General features: G+C 40.7%; 1 non-coding gene across 1 annotated transcript; it reads right to left on the reverse strand.

The window, feature by feature from the left end:
• Positions 1 to 3,221: 3,221 nt before the first annotated feature.
• trnat-ugu (transfer RNA threonine (anticodon UGU)) lies at positions 3,222 to 3,295 on the reverse strand. Its single transcript has one exon. It is a non-coding gene; the product is annotated as a tRNA-Thr (tRNA).
• Between the last annotated feature and the right edge of the window lie 2,704 nt (positions 3,296 to 5,999).

Genomic DNA, 5,999 nt, shown 5'->3' on the forward strand with positions numbered 1-5,999 from the left:
TGGCAGCATCTGTGGAGAGAGAAGCAAAGTTAACATATCTGTTCTGATGAAAAGTCACTGACCTGAAATGTTAACTTTGCTTCTCTCTCCACAGATGCTGCCCGATCTGCTGTGTATTTGCAGTACATTTTGTTTTTATTGCTAACATTGCACCATTGTTGAAAAAGGAAGCAAGAGATAGACCGAATAATTAAAGACCAGTCAGCCTAACCTCAATGGTGGGTGAATTATTGGAATTAATTCTGAGAGACAGTTTAAACGGTCACTCAGAAAGGTTCGGATTAATCAAGTATCATCAGCCTGGATTTGTTCAGGGAAGCTCGTGTCTGACTAACTTGAGTGAATTTTTTGAAGAAGTAACAATGAGGATTGATGAGGGTAGTGCAGTTGATGTGGTCTACATGGATTTTAGCAAGACTTTTGACAAGGTCCCACATGACAAACCGGTTAAAAAAAATAAAAGCACATGGGATCCAGGGGAATGTAAAAGCTGGACATAACATTGACTCGGTGGCAGGAAGCAAAAAGGAATTGGGTACGGGTGTTTTTGCAACTCGAGGTCTGTTTCAAGTGGTGTTCCACAGGGCTCAGAACTAGGTTCCCTGCTTTTTGTGGTATATATTAATGATTTGGACATGAATGTAGAGGGCATAATCAAGACGATTGCAGATGACATGAAAATTGTCCGTGTTTTTGATAGCGAGGAGGATAGCTGCACACTGCAGAAAGATATCAATAGACTGGTCAGGTGGGGATAATAGTGGCAAATGGAATTCAAATTGGACAAGTGTGAGGTGATGCATTTGGGAGGTCAAAAAAGGCAAAGGAATAAACAATTAATGGGAGAACACTGAACGGTGTAGAGGAAGTGAGGGACGTTGGAGCGAATGTCCACAGATCCCTGAAGGTAGCAGGACAGGTCAATAAGGTGGTTCAGCAGGTATATGAAATCCTTTCCTTTATTAGCTGAGGTATAGAGTATAAGGGTGACCTGGGTGTCCTTGTCAATAAGTCACTGAAAGCTAACATGCAGGTGCAGCAAGCAATTAGGAAAGCTATTAGTTTGTTAGCCTTTATCGCAAGAGGATTTGAGTACGGGAGTCGTGAATTCTTGCTTCAATTGTACAGAAACTTGGTTAGACCGCACTTGAAATACAGTTTTGGTCTCCTTACCTTAGGAAGGATATTATTGCCATGGAGGGAGTTCAACGAAGGTTCATCAGACTTGTTCCAGGGATGGTAGGACTGTTGTATGAAGAAAGGTTGGAGAAACTGGGGCTGTATTCTCTCGAGATTCGAAGAATGGGAGGTGATCTCATTGAAACCTACAAAATACTTAAACGACAGTCAGGGTAGATGCAGCTAAGATCCCTGGTTGGGGAGTCGAGAACCAAGGGAAGGAATTTCAAAATAAGGGAGTAGCCGCTTAGGACAGAGATGAGGAGAAATGTCTTTAATCAGAGGTTTGTGAATCTTTGGAATTCTCTACCCCAGAGGGCTGTGGAAGCTCAGTCATTGAGTATGTTTAAAGAAGAGATTGACAGATTTCTAAATACAAATGACATCAGGGAATATGAGGAAAGTGTGGGGAAAAGGGCATTGAAGTGGACGATCAGCCATGATCATATTGAATGGTGGGGCAGGCTCGAAGGGCTGAATGGCCGACTCCTGCTCCTATGTTCCTATGTTCCTAACTCCACATGATCAGCGAGGCACAGCCTCAAGCCGACTTGGTGGGTGGTGCAAACAGATATTACTGCTTCTGATCTTCACCAGAACAGAGAGTGAGATGTAACATTGATCATCAATCAGACTGTGAGAGAATACAGCAGAATAAAACACATGGAGAGACACTGTGCAATAACAAATAGATTTGATTGGAATGTTGAATTCTGATTGGAATGGATAAAACAGCAGATTAAATTGGGATTCTCATTGATCTGGGACAGAAAAGAGAAACTGATGGAAAGAAGGGAAGAAGAAAGAAAAGAAAGGATGGAACTGTTCACTTTTTTCAGTTTTTTCACTCACCCATCAAAGATGGATAAAAAAAGTTGCAAATAACAGTGAATTTCACCAGAAAGGGAGATTAAATGCTGTCGAAACCTTGGATCGAAGGATGCCCCAACAGATCATCTGTTTAACTGTCTCCTCACTGGGGGATTTCAAGCAGTGAGTAATATTATTCTCTACTTTTGTTAAATGAACCCAGAACTGTCACTTGGAGTTAATATCTGTGTTCCGACTCCTGAATTATAAAATTGTGACTTTATCAATATTTTCTGGCCACATTTCCAGCTGAAAGAACTAATAACTCTAATTTACACAATACTATATACACACTCATCAAGCCTCCTAAGCTAGCATCCTTGGTGCTGCTCTCTCTTCTCCCAAACCTCATCTCTTTTGACTGTTACATCATCACTCTGACAGTGGGAGGGGTTGATCCCACTGTCTTCAGCATTAACCCTTTACATCCTTATCCTACACTGTCTGTCAGAAAAAAATGGTCAGAGGGAACTTCCTTCATTTATCGAAAAACCAGCTGCTCCCAGTTGAAAATCAACTCAAACCCATCAGCGAGAGAGAGAGACTGTCAGAGAACTTCCTGCATCCAGTCTTGACCCTGTCACACTCAGCAGCTGTTCACCCAGACCCCACTCTCCTCAACACTGAACATTGTTACCGAGACACTTCACATACTGTTGAGAAAAGGCAGGAAAGGTCAAAGTTCACAGCTGTTTTGAATAGAACAAAGTTTAATATCTCCTCACCGTTTCTCGGTAACCACATGAGACAATGGTTTTCTTATTTGGTTCCTTTGATTTTTCTTGCTCCTGACTGAGAAATATTCCAAACCTCAGATCAACCCTCCCACTTGTGTCGTGTCCCAGTCTCAATTACAAGCAACACATAATGACACACACACTTTGAAACATACAACACGGTCACACTTTCCTTCAGTGAGATTAAGGTCGAGCTTATTTTCCAGGTCGAATGCAACTGTGAACAAATTTGTATCAAAGAAGTTGCCTTTGAAATATCAGCACTGAATTTCTGTACGAGGAGGAAGAGCCATTCCAAACTCACATCCTTCACAAAGGCTGTTTTCTCCTGTGAATGAAATTCATTATGTAATTTGAATTCAAAGTTAAAGTTCACAAGACACAGACATAAATGTTGAAACGGAAACTTCTCAAGCATATTGCAAATACGAAATAAGACTCTGCTGGGAATCGAACCCAGGATCTCCTGTTTACAAGACAGGTATTTTAACCAACTAAGCTACAGAGCCAGATCGGAAGTGCCCTTGCAATTGAAATCTGAGGTGGTTACTATTCATTCTCATCCCACTTCTCCACAGGTCACAACGAAAATTTTAACTTTTCCCACTTACTGATACAGTCAATCAGATGCTCTATTTTTCCCAGAATAGAAGACACTTAATGAACAACAAAATTATCAGTTTCTTATAGAACACGTTTTAACTAATCATGAAGTAAAGCATAAACACACAGGTGGAAATTTTAAAAGTTCCCTTTTTACCTTAACCAACATTTAAAGTCCCTTTCTTACCTCAGCTGAACACATGCACACACACATACTGAAAAAAAGGGATTTTTCTATACAATTCAGGGCTCTGTTAAAGACAAAAAAAACACTTGGACTGATTACTTGCTCATTTCTGAAGAAAACAGCAGATGAGATATGTTGTTCCAAAATTGACAGACAGTCTAATTTCCGAGTACATGTACACAGGTCACTCGGTTCTTTTAGAAGAGTTTATTTAGAGGCGGGGTTGAGAATTAATTTTAGCAGGCTTTCTTCAAAGACAGAATATGAGACGAATTGACACAGTGAACTTCTCAGAGTCTTTTCAAGATTTGCTGCAAAACACGGTGGGTTGCGTTCTTCTCTCATTCCTTGACACTTCGTCTGGCTAAATTTATCAGCTGCTCACTCCAGAAGGTAAAACACAATGACTGCTACAAACAAAAGCTTGCGATTTTTCTGCCCTCTTTGGTGCGCGCTGCTGCTGCCGAGCTTGTCCAATCAAGAGGCCCGACTGACTTCTCTGTCCACATTTCCCCGTTACCAGGGCTTCTGTTCTCCATTTAACTTGAGTCGTGACAACTTGTCAACATAGTTGTCAAATTAATACTTTCAGTGCCCTCTTGAAAAAGAACTGGTCTTACATTTATTCAGTTTGATTATAATTTCCTCAACAAAATAAAATTCACAAAAAAAAAATTCAAAGTCCCTTCCATAACATCATGTACTTTCCCTGAGCTACAGGTTATTGCAAGTCTCTCTGGCTGTGTTTTTTTCTGTTGATTTTGCACTCAGGTTCTTTCTGAATCCATGTGTTTGCAGTTCTTTGTGCGTGAGAGACATGGAGATATGCTTAAACATTTCCCAACAAATTATTCATATCTCCGTCTTTCTCCGAACTTTGCACAAACACATTAATGTGGGAATCACACACACCAGGCCGTCAAACCTCTCCGCTAAACATTGAAAGGTGACAGTGTTTATTGTGATGGGGTTCCATTTATTCAGACGCATCTGGTATAAAGGTAATAGTGATCAAGATGTGATTCACACATGTAATTTATCTGTATATTATGTTCATGAGGTAATTATGCAAATAAACACGTCCTTGCACTTCCCACACTTGGTGTACATTTTCTCTGCTGATGCCCCCTGAATATATCAGAGAAAATGGTGATGAGGATGAGATAAAAGTCCGAAAATATTGGCAGCAAACAGCAGCAGGGACTGCAGTGAACAAGATCAGCCAGCTTCTGGTGAACTACCTGTCGGATGGTGGAGATTTTGGGTGGATTGTGTGAAGCCTGGGCCACAGACTGTCTCCTCAGTTGAATGAGATGCCGCAGGGTCTTAGTGTGCATCCGATTCAAAGTGATATTTTGGGAAAATATGGCTACACCCATGGGATACATGGCTCGGAACATATGAGAGGGCTCGAGAACTATTCAGTCCATATATTGAAAGAATTGAAATGTTTTTCAGAGCTAATAACATATTGGAATGTGAAGATGAAAATATAGAGGTCAAGACTCAGAATGAAGCAATTCTTGAGGGCAAGAAAGCAATTTTGCTAGTGGACATTAGCCTGGAAGTGTATGACCAGCTAACAAAGCTTCCTGCTCCCATCAAGGCAAAAGATGTGCCATTCAAAACAATCATCACCAAGTTAGAGGAACATTTCAACCCTAAGCCACTAGAGATCACGGCAAGCTAGAAATTTGGAACCAGAAAGCAGAAAAGTAGTGAAACAGTTGGTGAGTACATTGTGGCACTGAAGATTTTATCACTGCATTGCAGCTTTGGCACATTCTTAGACGGTACATTATGAGACAGATTTGTGCTTATATTGGTGAATGAGAAAAGATACTAAACACACAAAATCCGACATTTGAGCGAGCGTGTCAGATTGCTCTTTCCATGGAGATAGCTTCAAAGAATGCTCGGGAATTTCATCCTGTGCCAGTGAGAGTAACACACTTCAGGGGAGCTTAAAAAAAAACTGGAAAATGGGCTTTCAAATGGCAGATAAAATTTACACAGAGAATTGTGAAGTGATACAATTTGGGAGGAAGAATAAGGAGAGGCCATATAAATGAAATGTTACAATTCTAAAGTGGGTGCAAGAACAAAGAGACAATGTACACCAATCTTAGAAGGTTTGAAAAGGCTGCTAAGAGAAAAAAGGACACTTGGCTTTATTAATAGAGGCATAGAGTAAAAGCAAATAAGTTATGATAAACCTTTATAAAATACTGGGTCTGAATGGCCTATTCCTGTACCTCCACAGAAAGCTTCCATTCCAGGTTTACACACACTTGTCAGGATCACTCTCCATAGATCCCACCACTCCATGCAAGGATATCTCCCTCACGATCAGATCACAGGTCCTGAGTCCTACCACATCCAGTCATGAATGATGGTGGACAGATGAGATGAGGAGGATCCAA

Source organism: Heterodontus francisci, unplaced genomic scaffold, assembly GCF_036365525.1.
Source record: "Heterodontus francisci isolate sHetFra1 unplaced genomic scaffold, sHetFra1.hap1 HAP1_SCAFFOLD_242, whole genome shotgun sequence".
Classification (NCBI taxonomy): domain Eukaryota; kingdom Metazoa; phylum Chordata; class Chondrichthyes; order Heterodontiformes; family Heterodontidae; genus Heterodontus; species Heterodontus francisci.